At 42.2% G+C, this 19,444-nt stretch overlaps 1 long non-coding RNA gene across 1 annotated transcript; it reads left to right on the top strand.

The window, feature by feature from the left end:
• Positions 1–687: 687 nt before the first annotated feature.
• On the top strand, positions 688–18,074 carry LOC135364412 (uncharacterized). Its single transcript, XR_010411461.1, has 3 exons — positions 688–975; positions 5,144–5,304; positions 17,730–18,074. It is a non-coding gene; the product is annotated as an uncharacterized LOC135364412 (long non-coding RNA).
• The last annotated feature ends 1,370 nt before the right edge of the window (positions 18,075–19,444 follow it).

Raw genomic sequence — 19,444 nt, 5'->3', positions numbered from 1 at the left:
TTCCTAATGGCTCTCCTGAAGTTCAATAATTTGCTAGAATGGCTCACAGAACTCAGGGAAACATTTACATATACCAGTTTATTATAAAGGATACCACTTAGGAACAGCCAGACGGAAGAGATTCATAGGGCGAGGTATGCACAGAGCTCCCAAGCCCTCTCCAGGAATGCCGCCGTCCCAGCATGTGGATGCGTTTCCCCACCTGTCCCAACCCCTTCAGTTAGGACTTTTTGGAGGTTTCATTAGGTATGCATGATTGATTAAATCATTGGCCATAATCGCTTCTCCCCTTCTCCCTTCCTTGGAGGTGGCGGTGTGAAGGTAGGACTAAAAGTTCCAACCCTCTAATCACATAGCCGGTTCCTCTGGCAACCAGCACCCATCCTTTTCAAAAGTCGCCTCATTAACATAAATTCATTTGTGGTTGGAAGGGCCTTGTTAGGAATCACAAAAGATGCTCCTTTCACATTTCACACTCCAGAGCTATTTCAGGAACTGGGGACAAAAACTAAATATTATAACAAAAGCTGTTCCTTTCTCCTCTTAGGACTTAGGAAGTTACAAGGGTTTTGGGAGTTCTGTGCCAGGAACTAGAGAGGAAGACCAAATATATATTTCTTATTATATATATGACAATGTCACAAGGGCCACAGTTGGGAGAGGATGTCTTTCGGGACGTGCAGAGCTGGAGCACTGGGTCAGGAATGACTTCCTTCTGCTTGGGTGTGTGTGCATCAGCTCTGCTCTCTGTGCCAAAGTTGAGATCATCCTCATGCCAGAAAGAGGAACCTGGTGGGCGGTCCAGTCAGGACAAGGCTTATCAACAGAAAAAAGTGGAAAAGCCGGCCTGGAGAAGCAGAGGAGGGATCAACAGGCTTCATAGTGTGGCTTCTGACAAGTGGCCAGAGTCCCAGGACACCGGCACTGGAGTGGACCATGGAGCAGACCTCTGCCTCCTGAGTAAAGATGCCGTCGGTGGGTGGTTCTTATACTTGAACTTGCATTAGAATTACCTGGAGGGATTGTTAAAACACAGGTTGCTGGGCTTCATCCCCAGAGTTTCTGATGCAGTAGGTTGGGGGTGGGCCTGAGAATTTCGATTTCAAAGAAGCTTCCAGGTGATGCCAGTGCTGCTGGTCTGAGGACCACGCTTTGAAAACCACTGCCGTAGACCAGAGAAAAACCAGAAAATTCTAGGTAAGCCCAAGGAGGTGACTATTCGGGATAGCTTGAAACTCACAGAATGCATTTGAGGGTAGGGGCTAAGAATTGAGAAATAACTTCTTCTCCTGGGGTGCTCCATATTTGGAGGCAGATCCTGGTAAAACAGAGCATTTCTTTTTCTTTCCTTTCTTTCTTTCTTTTTTTTTAAAGACTTTATTTATTTGAGACAGAGCGAGAGAGAGTATAAGCAGGGTGAAGGGCAGAGGGAGAAGCAGACTCCCCATTGAGCAGGGAGCCCCATGCAGGACGACTCTATCTTAGGACTCCAGGATCATGAGCTGAGCTGAAGGCAGATGCTTAAACAACTGAGCCACCCAGGCACCCGAAAACAAAGCATTTCAATAGACCAAGGTCAGTGTGACGATTGGGCCACAGTAGACTCCCTTGGGCGACAATCTCTGTGGTTAGCCTGGCGTCGAATCCAAACACACTGGGTGGGGACTAACTGATTGGCAGGACAAGAACTAGGAAAACTAGGAGGGTGCGCAATGGGCCACTCCACACTGAGCTCGGAGACTGTCACGGGGCTAAATCTCATGACCCTGAGATGATGACCTGAGCTGAAATCAAGAGTTGGTTGCTCAACTGACTGAGCCATCCAAGCGCCCCATGACTTGTATTTCTAATATGTCCTGAATTTTGCTGTTTTATCATTGTCCCTGTAGTGGCTAGAACTCTTTTTTTTTCTTAAGATTTTATTTATTTGTCAGAGAGAGAGAGAGATTGAGAGGGAGCACGGGCAAGGGGAAGGGCAGAGGGAGAAGCGGGCTCCACACTGAGCAAAGAGACCAATGTGGGGCTTGATCCCAGGACCCTGGGATCATGGCCTGGGCTGAAAGCAGATGCTTAATCATCTGAGCCACCCAGGTGCCCCTATTTTGCTCCAAGAGAGAGTATAAAATGGCCAAGCCATATCCTTGAAGGTTCTGACATTCCACTGAGAGCCTGTCCAGTAGTATCCTTTGCTTATTTCAAAGTCTTAAGTATTTCCTTCCAGTCTCATTGACTCAATTCTTCAATAATAATACATTTTTACACAATGAGAGGCTGATGTGGTTAAGTGGGTGGACTCCAGAGTCCCGCTGCCCGGACCTAAGGCTGGGGTCCACCATTTTTAGCTGTGTGGCTTTGGGCAAATGACTCAACTGTCAGCAAACAACAGCCCAAGGACCAAATCCAGCCTGCTGCCTATTTTTGTACGGCCCATGGGCTCAGAATGGTTTTTATATTTTTAAATGATTGGGAAAAAGAATCAAAAGAATAGTATTTCCTGACACATGAATATTATAAAATTCGAATTCTGATGAAAAGTTTTATTTGAATACAACCATGCTCTTTTGTTTACATATTGAGTGCTGCTTCTTTCACGCTCCGACACAGTCGAGTAGCTGTGATGGAGACCAGATGGCCTGCTGAGCCTGAGATATTTACTATCCAGTTCTTTACAGAAAAAGGTGGCCCGTCTCTGCACGCTCTCTATTAAATGTCTGGAAGACTCGGTTCGCTCATCTGTAAAATGAGGATAAAAATGGCACCTATATCATGGTGAAAATTTCCTTTTTTTTTTTTTTAAAGATTTTATTTATTTATTTGACAGAGAAAGACACAGCGAGAGAGGGAACACAAACGGGGAGTGGGAGAGGGAGAAGCAGACTCCCTGCCGAGCAGGGAGCCCGATGTGGGACTCGATCCAGGGACTCCAGGATCATGACCTGAGCCGAAGGCAGTCGCGCAACCAACTGAGCCACCCAGGCGCCCTCATGGTGAAAATTAATGGAGGTAATGCACGGAATGACCTACGATGGTGCCTGCAATCCAGTAAACCGTCAAGAAGGCTTGGTTAATCAGAGTCCCTCCCCCAGATTGATTCTATAGATGCGGAGATGGAACTGTTCCCTCTTTCTTTTGGGGTCACTAAGGTAGGGTGTTTAATAAGCCTCGAATTGTCTGTGGTCATGTCTGTCTCCCTGCCTCCTCCATTAAAGACAACAAGAGGGCACCTGGATGGCTCAGTCGGTTGGGCGACTGCCTTCGGCTCAGGTCATGATCTTGGAGTCCCTGGATCGATTCCCGCATCGGGCTCCCTGCTAGGCGGGGAGTCTGCTTCTCCCTCTGACCCTCCCCCCTCTCATGTGCTCTCTCTCATTCTCTCTCTCTCAAATAAATAAAATTTAAAAAAATCTTTAAAAAAAAAGACAAGAAACGCTAACACAGGTTACATGTATCGAGCACATTCTATGTGACTTCCTTACATCTATTACTCACTTCATCTTTACAATAACCCAATACAGTAGGTATTGCTACTATTTTCCCCATTTACAGAGATAGAAACTCCTGACAGCAGTTAAGGAACCTTTCTAGGTAAGTGGTAGGCCCGGATTGAAGCTTCTGCAGGCTGACTGAAGACCCAGTAGCTTATACGTGGAGGATGGCCACCTGCAGCAGAGTGGAGGAGGCCAGTTTACTGGAAGAGGCTGGAAGCAAGAAACAGAGCCCTGCCAAGAGCCCTGCCTCCATGGGCCACTCATTTTGTTCCCTTTTGTTGGATCGAAGCTAGTGTGAATTTGCTTTCTGCTGCCAGGGACAGAAATAAGCTGAGGAAACTAAAAGATGGAAATAGCACGGGACTGTCCCCACCGTAGCTCGCAAGACCCTGAGGGAGAGGGAGCAACGCAGAGCACGAAGGGCTAAAGTAAGGGCGTGCTCTCAGTGCCGTGTGGGCCCGAAGGGAGCCTCGGCTCAGGAAACACTCGCCGCCTACCTTCCACGTGTCCGGCCCCGCACTGGACGCCTGTTGGTGGATGTCTTTCCATGTCCAGCAAGATGCAATAACTTTCACCCTTCGACCTTTGGGCACTGCATTTGTGCCATTTGTATGTTGGCCGTCGGGTACCTCTGTGGTCTGGTGGGCTCCACGGTTGGTCTGGCTGTGATGGGGCCTTTCTTACGAAGGGTTTAATTATGATTATACCATGCTAATGGTGCTGTGGTGAGGCCCACAGATGGGCCAGGGAAAGCACTTGTTAAAGTGTAAAAATGTAATTTCAAAGAAGCCAGCGGTGTCCTTCCACTAATCAAATTACATGCGTGCTTGGATTTTAAACACTGACTTATTAAAAGGGGGCCCCACTTCTATCTATCTCCCTTTCACAAGGTGCGTAGTTCTTTATCTATCGTTACACACAAATAATTGCACCCACAATTGTCTAGTTGTCGGCTGAAAATGAAGGGCAAGCAGCTAATTATCTCTCAGATGTCTGGTGTTGCCTGTCACGGGCTGGCTGGGGCAGAAGCGATTGCACAGACTGTTCTTTGCCTACAAAACACAAGGGCCCAAGTGACACGGTCTCCTGGGTATGGACTTCAAGAGTAAATCCCCTTCTCACCTCTGCAAGAACGTCCTTGTCTCTGACAGACCTCTTATTTTCCCTACCAACCTCTCCCATAGGACTAGTTATCGACTTTCTGGGTCTTGTTTCATCCGTTCTGACCTCGAGAGTCATCTTGTCAGCTGTTAGGAAGTGTGTGTGCTGTTTTCCCCTTTATTCTATTTTAAATTAGTTTCTTCACTTCTCTGTCATTTCCCTCTCCCAACTTCTCTCACATGGAACAAGACTGGAAACATTTCCTTTTTATGGGAGAGGGGACCATGGGAGAGAAATGTTAAGAAATGTTATTCTCTCGATAGGACCAGTATATTCAAGTCAGGAAGAAAATCTCTAATAATAGAGAGATTAATCATATAGGAAAAAAAAGCAGGGGTCTGCACATCATGTGCATTCCTGTAGCAGAGTTCATATAAGGAGTGTGTGTATGGTGATGTCACGATTACTCACCCGCACGGCTGTGTGGGAAAATAGAGAGCACGCACGAATAGCATAAAGCAAGCATTCTAATTCGAGCACTTTGTTTTTTCAAGAGCGTAATGTTGGCTGGAAGAAATGGGAGCAGCTCTCAGTGAAGTGACTTACTCAGCATACACACGGAATTAACTGAGATTAGAATTCTGAATTATTACCTCTGGGTCGAGAGCATCCCCCTCCTTTTCTACCTGCCCACGTGTGTCACCTTGAAGATGAGGTAACTTCCATGATAAATAAGCACGCAGTGGCACTTGGTGAATGTACTTAATGCCACTTTATGGTATACTTTAAAATGGTAAAAGTTATGTTTGGTATAATTTACCACAATCAAACAAACAAACACCGTGAAAACCATTCCTGGTTCTCAGTCCATCACAGGCTAAATCTGGCCTGGAGACCCTGTGTAGTATTGGAAGGTAAGCCAGCTGGGGGCTAGAATGTGTGAGTCACCTTACCTCATGGGCCACAACACAGAAGGTACTGAACTTCCCACCACTGGGTTGTGCGTATTTGCTCGTCTGGAAATTAAAGTTCCCTTGTACAAACTTCAAGAACTTCAGTTTATCACCCTTCGAAATGTTCTATATTCTTATCGCTTTTCCCCACATCCTTCGCCTCAGGCAGAATGTTCTTTTGTTAGACTGACCCCTATGTCTTTTTCTCTTGATTTCTTCTCCTCCCATCCTTCTTCTAGATTCTTGCTCCATTAATCATCCCTTCCTCCCCACTGCTCTTTCTCTAGCCACACAAAAGAACTTTCTTTCAACCGTGCATGCCCCTCAAGCTACTATTTTATCTCTTTCATTGTCTACACTAATTTCTAAAGAGAGAAGTTTCCACTAGGGTTCCTAAACTAAACTAAAAAGAGAAATAGCTACCCACTTGTTCCTTCATCTATTGCAATCTCACTTCCTGTGAGATGAAACATCCTTTTCAAGGTATTTCCTGCCTGTGAATTCAATCGGCTTTCATCAGTACCCTCCCTCCCCCATCTGACCCTTCTGCTGCATTCAGTGTGTGAAGGGCTCCTTCTGTCTCCTGCCCAGGATATTTTTCAAATCCATCCACATTTACTGAGCACTTACTTACCACCTGCTAGGCCCTGTGGTGGGTGCTGGACACTCCTCCCTTTCTATATTTCTGGACTTTGTTTCCAGGGTGCCCCTGAGAGTCTGCTGTTCTTGCTCGGTATTCTTTCCCCATGTAATTTAGCTGCTCCCTTGGTGTTGAGAGCTTACTCTAGGCCAAGCCTCTTCTAAGTGCTTTACACGGGTGAACTCATTTCATCCTCAAAACCATGCCATGAAGTAGGTGCTATGAACATCCTATTTTACAGATGAGAAAGCGGAGGTACAGAAAGATAGTCCAAAGGTCTACAGCTAGGAGGTTGCTTGTAAGTGTTTCAGAGATGGCAGCCTGAATGTAGGACTTCACCTGTTCACACTTCACTGCCTCTCCCTCAGCTTCAAATATCCCCTCCACGCTGACTGCCAAATGTAGGGCTCCAGTTTTGATGTATATCCTGGATAGGTCCTCCCTCAATGTTTGTGGGGCCCGGACAAAAGAACAAAATGGAGGCCCACATTCCAAATGTCTAAAACTTCTAAAGTCATAAATGAAGCTAGCAACTGTTAATACATTAGATCATTTTGCCTTGACAGACCTTTTTAAAAAAATCTGAGTATAGTTGACACATGATGTTACATTAGTTTTGGGTGTACAACATAGTGATTCTGCAATTGTCTATGCTATGCTGAGCTCGCTCTAACCGCAGCTCCCGTCTGTCACCACACAACACCGTCACAATGCCACTGACTATATTCCCCATGCTATACCTTTACTCCCGTGACACATTCATTCCATAACTGGAAGCCTGTCCTGTGTCTCCCGCTTCCCTTCACCCATTTTGCTCATGCCCCTTCCCGCTGGCAACCGCCAGTTTGTTCTCTGTATTTATAGGTCTGATTCTGCTTTTTTGTTTATTCATTTGTTTTGTTTTTTAGATTCCATATATAAGTGAAATCATGGTACTTGTCTTTCTCTGACTCACTTATTTCCCTTAGCATGATACCTTCTAGATCCATCCATGTTGTCACCAATGGAAAGATCTCACTATTTTTATGGCTGAGTAATATTCCATTGTAGATAGAATCCCATTCATCTACTGATGGACCCTTGGGCTGCTTCTATATCTTGGCAATTGTAAATAATGCTGCAATAAACATAAGGGTGGGTGCGTATATCTTTTCAAATTAAGGTTTTCATTTTCCTGGGGTAAATATCCAGTAGTTGAATTATTGGATCTTATGGTATTTCCATTTTTAATTTTCTGAGGAACTGTTTTCCACAGTGGCTGTACCAATTGACATTCCTATCAACAGTGCATGAGGGTTCCTTTTTCTCCACATCCTCACCAAACACTTGTTATTTCTTATCTTTTTAATTCTAGCCATTCTGATAGGTGTGATATTTTTATTGTGGTTTTGATTTGTATTTCCCTGACGATTAGTGATGTCAAGCATGTGTTTGTTGGCCATCTGTATGTCTTCTTGGGAAATATGTCTATTCAGCTCCTCTACCTATTTTTTAATCAAATTATTTGTTTTTTTGGTGTTGAATTGTATAAGTTCTCTATGTATTTTGAATATTAACCCCTTATCAGATATGTCATTTGCAAATATCTTCTTATTCAGTAGGTTGCCTTTTTGTTTTGTTGATGGTTTCCTTCACTGTGCAACAAATATATCTTCTTAATCTGGGTCAAATTTGAATTCTATGGAGTTCATGCTGGAACATGATGCCACTGGATGAGCTGGCTCTAAGCCCCTAGCCTGTCTCCTTCTTTTCCTCTTCACACTGTAAGGGGCCTTCAGCACGCACAGCCTGTATATCCTAGCTCTGCCTATACCCTCATAAGCACTCGGGGTCTAGGGATCTGCACACTGAAAGCACTGGTCTCCTCCAACAGTATTCTCCCAGAGAAGAAGCTTGCATGGGTCCTGGACATAGCCTCAGGGCCTTTGGGGCTGGAATTCTTTGAGGCCTAGGATGGTAGGTTTTGAGTAAGCATACTCTTGTGGTGCTATGGATTCCCTGGTACCATATTGGCCTTCTAAAACAGCATACTCAATTGTAAAGGATCTTACTCCTTTTTTTCCCATTTTCAATCTGTTACAGGTGAATACTTCTTTTAATACAATAAAAAAATTAAAAACAAAGACATATAAAATACAAGTCCAGTTTTTACATAGATTCATTTATTACTAGATTGTTACACATACATTTTAATACAAATAAACAGAACAAAAAAGGGGAAAAATTATAAAAATTGAACATATTGTTCTTGAAAGTGTATGTACAATTTAACCCAGTCAGTCCCTACTACCTTCGTTAACTTTTGGTTGGTGCAACGTCATAACTAAGCAAAAATTTATGAGTGAAATAAGATTCCATGTATTAGATGCCTGGCTGCATCATTTGAACAGCACCATTCACATCAGTATTTAAGGGTTTTTATGTGACAAATGAGCTTGTTTACTCACTTTCCAAGCCTGGTTGAACTGATGATAACACGCTACTTGTAGGTAGCAACGTACATCTAAGCTTCCCAAATGCTTTCCAAATGCTTCGTTTTAATAACACTCACAGGGGCACCTGGGTGGCTCAGTCGTTGGGCGTCTGCCTTTGGCTCGGGTCATGATCCCAGGGTCCTGGGATCGAGCCCCACATCGGGCTCCCTGCTCAGCGGGAAGCCTGCTTCTCCCTCCCCCACTCCCCCTGCTTGTGTTCCCTCTCTCGCTGTGTCTCTCTGTCAAATAAATAAATAAAATCTTAAAAAAAAAAATAACACTCGTAGTAAGGAAACCAGTCTTACTGGGGTATTTTGACAGAATGGAAGAAGATATTTGAGAGTAATTTGAGCAAGCCTGGGTTGTTTATTTAGAATTTTTATACAAAATGGAGCAAAATTTGTCTTCAATCCTTTACCAGTAGCCACTTCCAACAACTTACCCTCTGACATCATAATGAAATTTAAATGATCTTTCTATGGAAGAAAGGGATTTCAGATCTATGAATTTCCCATTTGGTTCAGCTGACTTTTGTAGCGAAATTTTCTTGACGAAGGAAGGGGTATGTTGATTTACATTCTGGCACAAGTTCCTGAAACTGGGTAATGAACCCAGAATGTTTCCAGGCATTGCAGCTGTGCCATTAGAATATAATCCTACACAAAATCCTAGCTCCAGACACATTTATGGACAGCGTAATCCTTCATATTTTTATACAGCTCACAGTTGTGTTTATTGGCCATGAAGCTGAGAAAATAAAAGAACTGTTTCTTCCCATCACGGTCATGTTTAAATCATACCTATACTCAATGGAGGGTCACGTGAAGAGTATTTGTGTATTCCTCTAGTTTCAAGGCGAAATACTTTGCTGGTTTCATTTTTTTCCTACGAGTTAGCCTTCCATCTCGTTAGTCAGCTCCCAAATATGTCGAACTATGATTTCGCTGGACAAGGGCACTGAAGCCACATCCTTTACCACAGTATCGAGCAACGTTTCTATGTCACCGTCTTTGATACGGCCTTGCAATCGCGTCTCAGCAGCTGCATTGATGCTTGGGCTTCGTAACCTCAAATATTCTTTTCTGAGAAGCCTGCAAAGCTGCTTCTATGAGAAATAGTTAAAATCTGCTTCCAAAAAAAAAAAAAAAAAAAAAATCTGCTTCCGTCAAGTTTTTAATTCATTACTCTCAAAGAATTCTTTTGATTTTTTTTTCTTATTTCTTATATTTGGTAGGCAAAAGGCACTTAAATATTTTTTTTAAGCTACTTAAGTGTTGGTGGTTTCATTGCTTCATTAGTTGATACATTTCTACAGATAAGATGCTGTAGTTTTAGCACTTCACCATCAATTATGGCTACTAATTGAACTCAGTCTATGAGGGATTGTACTTCTGAGTAAACTATTATGAACTTTTTTGTTCATGTCTTCAGAATCACTTCCATTGTTATCATTTGCTTTTCTACTACCACCATATTTTGAAATGTGTCTTTTCTTGAAAAAGAAGTTGTTTCCTAATCAGTAAATTAGGGTTAAAAAGTAAATGATATGAAATTTACTTCCTTACTTTAGCTATTGGGTTAAACTACACACACACAACTTTAAAAAAAAAAAACAGCTGGTTTGATTAAAAATGAAAATGATAATAATGTCATAAAAATAAAGAAATGCTTTCATTTATTTTTTATTTACTTACTGTGGGGTTATGATGACTAACCTTAAAATAACATGTTGAAAAGAGGTCCCAACACCCATGATAGTATGCAATCTACACCGCATGTGACCTATCACTCAATTTCAAACATACCCTAACTGGTTTATATCTTGTTTAATGAGATGATATGCCAGTGTTAAAATGGTATAAAGTTTTTAAATGCTTACTCTCAATTTCTGTACTTCTCCAGTGTGGCCCAGTAACAGTTTGTGGATTGACTGGTCCCTGAACCATCTTATGAATGGCATTGCTCTGCAGCCCAGGCCCACGGCAGGGGCCCTTTCTGCCTGCGTGTGAATGGTATACTGCTCTTGAATTATAAGCTTTAATTTTTAACTGCCTGCTGGATGTACTGATATGGATAATGATACTATTAAATGATCATTAAACTATCATTAAAACTATCTAGTCCTGTAACTTAACATGTGCCAGAAATATGACAATGAGTAAGAAAGGGGTTTCATTGACCCTAAATTCTAGTGAGGGAAAAGATATGTAATTCTCACATCTCTTTGAAAACTCTATGTCCATTTTACAAGTAAGGAAATTGAAGTTTATAGAGGTTAACTAATATGTTCAAGGTTTCAGAGCTAACAAATGGTACATCAAGGACTCAAAACTTGGTCTCACTGGCCCCATCCCATGCTGAGTGAGGTCTTCAACGTCTGCTGCCTGGACTGGTGCAGTAGACTCCATGTCTTCGGTATCTCCCGCCCTCATGCTTCACCCGTCTGAAAGTGTTTTATTCCTAAAAACCGGAGTCAGAGTAAATTACCTCCCTTCTTAGTAAACCCATATTTTATAGAGTGGAGCATTATATGAAGACAAGCTCTTATCAAACGGTCACCGTGGTCTGGTAATATTTTCTATGGAAATCGACCATAACCATCTTAAAAAACAACAACAAAAACAGTTCATTTTGACCAGCTTCTATTCCACTGGTAGATCATATCAACTTGTAAAAAGTTGTGGGAAATGTGGTGCATCAGAAATTAAGTGATACAGGAATGTGAACATCATTACTTTTCTTGCTGTGGTGTGTCATCATGCATGATAAAATGATACCAGCTTTGTTTCAGCCACATTAATTTGTACTTTGATCATAATTTTATCTATTTAGTTATTACTGAATGAAACATTAAGTATTAAGCTATGATATAATGTAGCAGAGACTGGCCAGTTGTTCACCATGTTGTTTCTACTTTCCTGCTGAGTCCAGTAGATGCTCTTTCGAGGTGAGGCCATGTGGCTGAGTTCTGGCCAATTGGAAGCACGCGGCAGGAAGACCACTTCTGGGTATAGCGCATGAAGCCTTTCTTAGAGGCCTCCATGTTCTCTTCCTGCCCTTATCTGCTGACCAGACACAGGATTCAGGAGGGGCACTCTGGACTCTGGATGTAAGAAATTAGGGTCCTTGAATAACAGTGTGAAGGAGAACCTAACCCCTCCCCAGCCTACATTGGACTATTTTGTGACATGCCTGCAAATTAAATTTATATATAGTAAACCATTGATTATTTTGGGTAAGAGTAGTAACTAATATACATCAGTAGTAAGTAGATGAATACAATGAATGGACACATTAAATATGTAAAATGTACATTTTCTAATGAAATCAGTCTGTGGCAAAAACAGAAAGGTTTTATACTCTAAATAGTCCTGGATTTTTAAATAACAACCCAGAGGACTTTCCTGTTTGGATTTAATCAGACTCAGGTAACAGGGCTATAAATTTATGTGGCTAAATATTTAGCAGTGTTGACAAAACTGAGTTTCTGGTAATTGATGGTGCATCTGGAAATAAACATTGCTTTTTTCCTTCCCCTTTACTTCCATGGTTCAATTCCACTAGATGATACACCCTAGTTTAAGTAGTCTGAAGTTGTTCCCGTTTAACCGGTGTTTTAGTATTTCTTTTATCTATGACTGTGTTGTGTCCCTAAAATTATCTGGGCTCAGGGCATCTCCATAAAATTGTGTTTAATTCTACAGTTTCACTAATATGGCTTTATGTTTCTTTCTTTTTTTTGTCCTTTAAAACTTTGCTTTGCTTTTTGTTATTAGCATGATTTTATTTGTGAGCAATCAGACCACCTCTCCAGACAAGCAGAATTAAATAAAATCACATTTATATCTTAGAAGAGCCAAAGAAATGCAAGAGTTATAATTTTAGTTGAGTTACGGATTTCTAATAACAGAGGGAAGAATTAGGTAATGATATGACACTCAGTCTTTTTGAAAGCTATGGAACCCTGTTATGACCACTATTAATAGGGCTCAGGCTCCATGTGACCCATTAGGATTAAATAAAATAATCAAGTCCTGTGACCTGGACAGAAGCTTTCTCGGTACAAAAGGAAACTTTGGTGAGCTAGGGCTGACATAGTTATTTCCTCATTGGAAAGACTTATAATTAAATATGGAAATGATGAAGTAAGTAAACTCCAAATTATTTATACTTTTATGTTAAATTTAGAATAATCTATGTATATTTGGTATTTTGAATACTTGGAGTAGTTAAGATTTTGGCATATTAAGGTATCTGGCAAATTGTGATTCCAATTTAGAAAAAGTTAATTGGGTTAGTTGATTTAGACCTCAGAGAAATAAGATAATTCTTCTTGGATTATAAGCAGTAATTGGATAATTAATTTAATTTTAACCATTTTTAGAAATTTAATTTAGTAAATTTAAGAATTATGTAAGTGTCTAATAATGTTTGTTTGGTAACCAGACAATTAAAGCACAAAAATTAGATATATTAATATTACAAATGCAATTTTAAATGCTTAAAAGATTTTTAATTAAGTTGTAAAACTCTATTAAAAGTGATCATTGAACTCTTCTAGATTTGTAAATGCAATAGTAAGATTATAAGTTGACATCTTTTTTTCTTTTTCTTCCTCCTTCTTCTTTTTTTTTTTTTTAGGGGGTGGGCAGAAGGAGAGAGAGAGAGAATCTTAAGCAGGCTCCACATCCAGCACAGAGCCCTATGTGGGGCTTGATCTCACAACCTTGAGATCATGGCCTAAGCCGAAATCGGCTGAGCCACCCAGGCACCCCTATAAGTTGAAATCTTAAGAACAAATCTTTTAAAATTACAATTTAAAATATAAATAAAAACAGAAAAGACCTTGAACAATCTTTTTAGGGCATGAAAGTCACCTTTGAGGGGCGCCTGGGTGGCTCAGTCGTGAAGCGTCTGCCTTTGGCTCAGGTCATGATCCCGGGGTCCTGGGATCGAGCCCCCCACCGGGCTCCCTGCTCAGTGGGAAGCCTGCTTCTCCCTCTCCCACTCCCCCTGCTTGTGTTCCCTCTCTCGCTGTCTCTCTCTCTGTCAAATAATTAAATAAAATCTTAAAAAAGAAAGAAAGAAAGAAAGTCACCTTTGAGAACACCATAAAAATCTCATGATCATTTTTCTTCTTTTTTTCTATTGTCCTGAAGCTGCCCTTGGCACCAATATCATCTTTTTCTTTGCCTGGTACTAAAATACCATGCATTTTTAAAAATACTATGCATTTTTAAATAAAATGCAAAGGTGATCATCTTTAAGTAATAAGTTGTAAAGTGTTTTGTAAATTGAAAATAAGATAGTTTTTTTTCTAAATCTTTCATGTGGTCCTTTAGTGGCCTTACGGACATTTGTCTATACACATTCAGAAGCCACCGTCTCATACCATAAAAGTAAAGACAGCAGCAATGACCCATATTAAAGCTGCATACAACTCACTCTTCTGCATGAGTGGGGCAGAAGAACAATCAACATGTGGTTAAATGATTCTTTTTAATCTCGGGATCTGTGAGCTTGCTTTGTCCTTGAGATAATGGTTTCTGATATCCTTTATAAACTTCTTTGCAAGTGACAGATGATAATCTTCCTAATCCAAGCATCCTTGACATTGAAATGGCTGGTATAAGGTTTCCACTGAGTCCATCTGGACAGCAGAGCCTTAACAGAGCCCTGCAAGCTCTTGCATTTCCTTAGAGACAAAGTGGGGACAGGCTAGGGCTCCCCTCTTCAGCAAGAGCAGCTTCCCTGCTACCTCTTTTATATGCTGGGCTTCTGGTAGGATTTGGAGAGCAGCTTCCATAGCTTTGCAGGTTCCGAGGACCACTGGGCCACAGTGTGCTTTTTTCCAGAAGGAGGGGCGGCACTCTGTGAGTGGGCACACATCATCCTAAGGATTGGCAAGCCCCAGGAGGAAAACTATAAATTGTACAGTGAGATGGTTGAGGGACCATTGGGCTGTTTTTCTAAAATGTAAAGAGCTTCACAAACATCAATATGGGGAGTTTACTAGTCCTTGAACTAAACCACGGGGCAACCACCTTGCTTGTAACTTCCTTTATTTGGAAATGGGATCATTCTTGTTTGCTTGGATTATTTAAGACTCTTCCATGCTTCTATTCAGAAACCGCTCTCATTTTATTTGGCACGGAGGATGCAGTCTTCCACCGTGAACCTGTGGGTTAGTCAAGGTTACGAGTGTTGCTGAACAGGTCTTTTCATGCCTTCTTTCCTAAAGCTCAGCTGCCCCTGGGGTTAAAGGAACAAAAGGGAGCTTTCTAAAATTTAACTTAAGACTGGGAAGGACACAAACCCTTAGCCTAATAAGACCTGGCAAGATGCTAGCAGGAGATTTTGGGTTTACTTGTGTTTTTCTATAGTGCAAAAGGTCTGATTAGTTCATAGATGCTTTATTCTATGGCCCTGTGGTCAAGACTACCATGGGTAAAGCTGGAAATGGCTGAGAATGACCAATGGCTCAAGCCAGAAGTTGGAGTTAAAAGGAGGTAAGACAAGGAGTGGAACAGAAAGGCTTAAGCTTGACAAAGGGAGTGTGCTTGGGGGTTTACAAGACATAAGGAGAGGGTCACAGGGTACTATGTGGCAATCTGAATCACGTAATCTACCCAGGCCTCTAGGACCATGCTCTGTTCTTGTGGCTAAGAATCCCCAGAATCTCCTTGTCCTTAATTGGAACATAAGCTTTGACCCTTCAGCAAGGAACTGAGTGAACATTCTTTAGGATTTACTGCTTAACAGTAAAATGGTATTTTGGGAGAGATTTGAACCATGATCTTAAGATCTGGCAAAATGCAGGCACGATTTCCTTCTCTGAGCTAGACCATACTTCCTTTTTTAAAAGTCACGATGATATGACAGTTCAGGGACACTGAGAGTCCAGCGGAGAGGATTTTACTCTTATTTTTATAGTCTCTTATTTTTCCCTTGAGATTCAAGGCTAAGCAATATTCCGATCTTAGGCCCACTGTTTGCAGCCTGAAAATGGGACTTCTCACTTGTGTGAGTGGATCTGGGCCTCAAGCGGGCACCCACTTCTAAAGTGGTATACTCCAAAGAACTTTCTGTAATTATGGAAATTTTCTGTATTTGCATTACCCAATATGGTAGCCATCAGTGGCTAATGTAACTGAGAAACTGAATTTTTTCTTTTGCTTAACCAGTTTAAATGTGAATGGCCTCATGCGGCTAGTAGCTGATGTCTAGATTACTGGCAGTAGACAAAACTTGGTGTACTCACGCATTGCAGATGAGCCTAATGGGCCTGCTGGGCTGTAGCTCTCAAGGGGGAGGTGGTTGGACCCAACTCATTACTTTCTTGCAGGGAATAGATTATAGACTCTTGGTGACAGGCACTGATAATTTTCCTATCTCATTTGAGACACTGAAGGACAAGTTTCAACATATTTCTAATAGAGTTGTAAAACAGCAAGCAGGAATAATCTCTAAGAAGACTTTGAACAATATGGAGCCTGTCTCTGGGAAGGGGCATCCAGGAAACATAATGCTTTTCTTAAGGACCAGGACCAATAGTCTGGTCTCTTAATTCGACCTGCTTCCTATGAGAAGGAAAAATTGTCACCCGGTGATACCAATGTGGGGGAATTTCCTGAGGTCTTCTTTCAAAATTTCCCTTTCCTATAATGATAAGGTACCTGGTGCTGGAGAAAATAACTTCCTCTGCCAGTAGACCATTCCATTATATCCAGTTATCAGTATAGTAGGACTGTGATTTTTTTTTAAGATTTTATTTATTTGTTTGTGAGAGAGAGAGCAAGCACAAGCAGGGGGAGCAGCAGGCAGAGGGAGAAGCAGGCTCCCTGCTGAGCAAGGAGCCCAATGCAGGATTCAATCCCAGGACCCTGGGATCATGACCTGAGCTGAAATCAAGAGCTGGTCGCCCAACCGATGGAGACATCCAGGCGCCCCATGCTACACTTATTTCTTACCATCAATCTATTCATAAACCATTATTTCCTTCCCTTCTTCCTAAGTAAGAGTATAATTGAATGAAATGAGAATTTGTCTACCTGATACGCAACAAGCCAATGAAAATGACACCAAGCTTTTGCAGTGAAGGAAGATAGGCAATTTATTGATGTGGTGCTACCCAGGAGAACGGGGAGCTGATGCTCAAAAGTCCTGAACTCCCCATTGGCTTGTAAGTGAGGGTTTTTAAGGGCAAAACAGGGGGCTGGAGTTTCCTGAAAAGGTGGACACTGTTGACTAGAGGCCCATGAGGTCATGCTAGCAGGGGTCTCCTGAGAAGATGGACACCACTGACTGGAGGTTATGAGGCCATGTTAGCAGATATTACTTAAAAATTTCTTCTTTTTTTTTAATCTGAAAAATACAGAAGTATTTTTTATTTTTTCATTTAATGATGCAAAACACAAATGCTGATTTGACATACATTCACATATAACTTTTTCTCTCACGTTTACAACTCAACAGATTGGTGAATCCAAAGGAACTAGTATAATCACTATATGGAGCATACCATATTAGTATTTCAATAGTTTATTCCAACCCATTTCTTCTTTTATACTCTAAAACATCGTCATTATGTTGTTTGATGAGATAGATCCACAAGAAGACGGAGGTGCCCAAGGTCAGTCCAACTTTCAGCCAGTCAGGTCTGTCATGTGGTGCCTCCCGAATATAGAACTTTGATCGCGCTGAAGAGCCGCTTGGGGGCCTGGCAGGAGCCAGGCTTGGAGAACGTGCATAACAACGTGGGCCATGCCATCTTGCTGGGCAGGGCTCCCTACTTAAAAACTTCTAGTGCCACTTAGCCTGGTCCCCCAGAGGTCTATTCTATCTCAAGAGACTTGGAATCTGAAAAAATATCTTTATTTTTTGTATGTTAGAGATTTCATTAAGTCTTTAGGGTAGTGCTGATTAACTCAGTGTAAGCTAGTGGGGTTACATTGCTACACGTTCTTTTGATTGATAAGCAAGTGTTTCCATTTTTTGATATTCCTTGGCCCATCCAACCCTGCTTGGGGGTGATATGACCTCTAATGTTTATTCTCTCATCTGAATTGACAAGATGGATTCCAGCCCCAAGAGTCATGGGAAATGGAGCATAAAGGATCTGAAGAGGAAGAACAAGGCAGTATTCAGGATTCAATTCCAGAACGTCTGCCCCTTCGAGACCGCAGTTGGCCACACTTGCTCAGCTTGCTTGCCCATGTCATCCAGCTTCCCTGGCCCTGAAGAAAGCCTCCATTCACTCCGTGTGCACCTGCACCCAGCCAACGGTGGGAGGCTGCCGTCTGCACCCAAATCCATTGCTCAATATTCTTCTCCTTGGCGTTCTCAGTGACACCTCACTCTGTCAAAGCCCACATGGCCTTACCGTCCGTCTGGGCGTCTTGATAGTAAATACACTTTTGAAAACAAATATGTGAACATTGTTTTGTTTTCTTTCATTAGCTATCTTATGTTGCAGTCACAGTCAGTTGTATAATGGTTGTGTCTAGTGAAAAAATAAGGCCATTGTTTTTTGTCTTTGAGGCGATTATCTGTTTACCTTGACTGTGGCTTGCTAGGGAGGGTGTCGTAGGAAAACAATGCCTTCAAGTCCGGCAGCCCAGGCTCTGGGTGCCAACTTCATCATTTACTCATTCAGAAAGATCCATTCAACCCCTGCTGTGTGTGGGGACTTGTTCTAAGCGCTGGGAGAAAGCAGTGAAGAAAACAAGGATCCCTGCCCTCACGGAGCTTACACTCGAGTGGAATGAGACAAACATTAAATAAGATGGTTGAGGAAAAACAAACTGTAGGTGAGGTGGTGAGAAGTGCTAAGGATAAACAGAGCAGGGAAAGGGATAGAACCGTTACAAGCGGCTCGCCAGCCCAGGCCAGGCCAGGCCAAGAAAGTGTCATTTGAGTCAAGACTGGAAAGAGGTGAGGGAATGGACGTGCTGTAGGAGTTGTGTGATAGTAGGTAAAAGTTACCTATTTCTACATACCTGACTTTTACAAAATTTTTTTTTTTTTAAGATTTTATTTATTTATTTGACAGAGAGAGACACAGCGAGAGAGGGAACACAAGCAGGGGGAGTGGGAGAGGGAGAAGCAGGCTTCCCGCTGAGCAGGGAGCCTGATGTGGGGGCTCGATCCCAGAACCCTGGGATCATGACCTGAACCGAAGGCAGACGCTTAACGACTGAGCCACCCAGGCGCTCCCACAAAATTTTTAAAAAGATTTTATTTATTTGTTTGAGAGAGAGAGAGTGAGCAGGCAAGAGAGATCATGGGCAGGGGGTAAGAAGAGGGAGAAGCAGAGTCCCCACTGAGCAGGGAGCCCAATGTGGGGCTCGATCCCAGGCCCCCGGGATCATGACCTGAGCCGAAGGCAGATGCTTAACCGACTGAGCCACCCAGGCGCCCCTACATACTTGATTTATTCAACTCTGAAATGGGAACAAAAGCCACCTTGCTGACTTGTTCTGAAGGCCTGGGCCCAGCTGGGAAGTGTATCTGGTGCAGGTATCACACTGGAGTACGAAGCACAAGAACTATTATTACTGTGTGCATCATCACCATTGGCACCCCGGCACGGCCAGAATAAATAGGAGATCCGTTATTTATACACTTATTATCCCTAAATGACCCTGCTAAGAAAACACAGGTACAGTTTAATTCTGAAGACGGAATGAAGTACCCTAGCCCTGGGAGAGGGACATATGGTTTAAATATTTCTATCAGTCCGTCTTGGCAGGAAAAGGAAGGCCCCCTCAAACTGGGTCACTGGAGGGC

Source organism: Mirounga angustirostris, unplaced genomic scaffold (genome assembly GCF_029215605.1).
Source record: "Mirounga angustirostris isolate CCGP_5_RB_7025 unplaced genomic scaffold, mMirAng1.0.hap1 SCAF_5, whole genome shotgun sequence".
Lineage (NCBI taxonomy): Eukaryota > Metazoa > Chordata > Mammalia > Carnivora > Phocidae > Mirounga > Mirounga angustirostris.
The sequence above is the reverse complement of the archived record's forward strand: the minus strand, read 5'-3'. Positions and strand labels throughout refer to the sequence as shown.